The following is a 2,108-nucleotide window of genomic DNA, read 5'->3' as shown; positions in this document are numbered from 1 at the left end:
GCAATGAAACCATTCTACCATAGGCTAACTGACATAAACAACCTAATGACAAAATGACATTGAATGAAACAATGTTATTTAAGGACCTACTATATATATATATATATATATATATATATATATATATATATATATATATATCATATTACATATATTACATATTACATATGCATAGACTATTCACATGGTCTTTCCACATGGTGGCCTAGGATAAATGGCCTTTTCAAGTAGCAGCTAGAGGTTCCCAATGTCCCAAGAGAAACTGGCAGAATCTCCATGGCCTTTTCTAACCTGGCCTCCAAATGCACACAGTCCCTTCTGCTATGTGCTCATCATGGAAGCAGTCACAAAGTCCTACCCAGACTCAAAGGGAGGGAATGCAGACTCTATCTCTTACATGGAGAAATGTCAAAGGATTTGCAGAAGTACTTATAAACCAGTGGTGTTCAACCAGTGTGCTGCAAGAATTTTTAAAACATGCAATACCTGACTATTTAGTCAGGGCCACTGAACTCTTTTCCCCCATTCTCAAATTTAAAAATGACAACAGCCACCCTAGCCAGTTTGGCTCAGTGGATAGAGCATCAACCTGCGGACTGAAGGGTCCCGGGTTCAATTTCGGTCAAGGGCACATGCCCGGGTTGCAGGCTCAATCCACAGTAGAGGGCATGCAGGAGGCAGACGACCAATGATTCTCTCTCATCATTGATGTTTCTATCTCTCTCTCCCTTCCTCTCTGAAATCAATTAAAAAATATTTTTTAAAAAGTGACAATAGGTGCTTGCTTCGGCAGCACATATACTAAAATCGGAACGATACAGAGAAGATTAGCATGGCCCCTGAGCAAGGATGACACGCAAATTCGTGAAGTATTCCATATTTTTTTAGAAAAAAAAAAAAGGGACAACAGCCAACACAACAATAGCCATCTGGTGTAAATGCCCTGTCTTAAACCATAAATATATAGACCATATATATTTGGTTGCATCTTATTGGTCACATTGCATAACAAAGTTGCATCTGATTGGTTAATTCTTGGTACCAGAAATCCTTATATACAAGTATAAGCACCTGATTTTTTTAAAAGTCACTTTGGAACAAAAAGGGTAGGTAATTACTTTTTTAAAATAAAATCAATCACAATTATACCTATTTTTTGTGTGTGTGGCACAGAATTTTAATAACTAGTTTATGTGTGCCATGAAAGGAAAAAGGTTAAAAATCACTGTTCTAAACCATTACAAGCCATAACAAAAAATATTAATGAATAAGATTGCAGGGCTGTGTTGAGTGCTATTGTGAGATAGCTAGTCATGAATTAAAGAGAGGCCAGTAGGCAGAGTTATACGTTTTTGTCCATTGCCTTTTGGCTGCTTGGTTACAGATCCAGGAGGAAGAACAGCTGGGTTTAACCTGGATTTTGCCAAACCCTATTATTTCTATGAGAATGTCATCACTAGGAGGGCAGGGGCCTGACCTGTCTGATTTATGACTGGATCTCAGAGATTAGAACTGGGCTTGGTACAAAAGAGTCCTTCAATATATCTGCACTGGATTTAACCTGGCTTTTTTTTTTTTTTTCACAGCTTTCATTCAAGCTATTCTTTCCAATGAGGATGCCTCCCTGGCTCCCCTGTCACCACCTTCACTACATGACTTTGGGTAGATCACTTAACTGCATGAAGCTTCAATCTTCACATCTATAAAGTGAAGATTAGATCACATTTAAGGTCTCTTTCGGGTATAAAAATCACTTCTTGCTATCTTATTCCATTCATTTGATGACTTCCAACAATGATACCAAAATACATCAGCTCAGATGAAGACACTAACACAGGTGCCCTAGGTTTTTACTTTACAACTGATCCACTTAAGACGCAGCCTCTGGAAACACATTGAATCTAAAAGTAAAGCCTCCTACACTCAATAAATCCTTGTTGAATTTCAGTATGAGACCACAGAGAGAGAAGTAGGTATTGATGCTGGGGCTGTAAAGTACCTAAAAAAGACAGATCTAGCCCATTCTCTGCCCTCTTGGGTCTTCATATACTTTCTTAACTATCACCCAGCTCAGTCAGATAAATATCTCTGTTTATCTTTCCTGAATC

The 2,108-nt window shown here is 38.2% G+C and overlaps 1 non-coding gene across 1 annotated transcript; it reads left to right on the top strand.

Moving 5' to 3' along the window:
- The first annotated feature begins 777 nt into the window (after positions 1-777).
- LOC132223499 (U6 spliceosomal RNA) lies at positions 778-884 on the top strand. The gene has a single exon (XR_009450483.1). It is a non-coding gene; the product is annotated as a U6 spliceosomal RNA (small nuclear RNA).
- Positions 885-2,108: the final 1,224 nt, after the last annotated feature.

The sequence above is a fragment of the Myotis daubentonii genome, chromosome 1 (genome assembly GCF_963259705.1).
Source record: "Myotis daubentonii chromosome 1, mMyoDau2.1, whole genome shotgun sequence".
Lineage (NCBI taxonomy): Eukaryota > Metazoa > Chordata > Mammalia > Chiroptera > Vespertilionidae > Myotis > Myotis daubentonii.
Note: the sequence above shows the minus strand (reverse complement) of the source record. Positions and strands in the feature narration are given on the sequence as shown.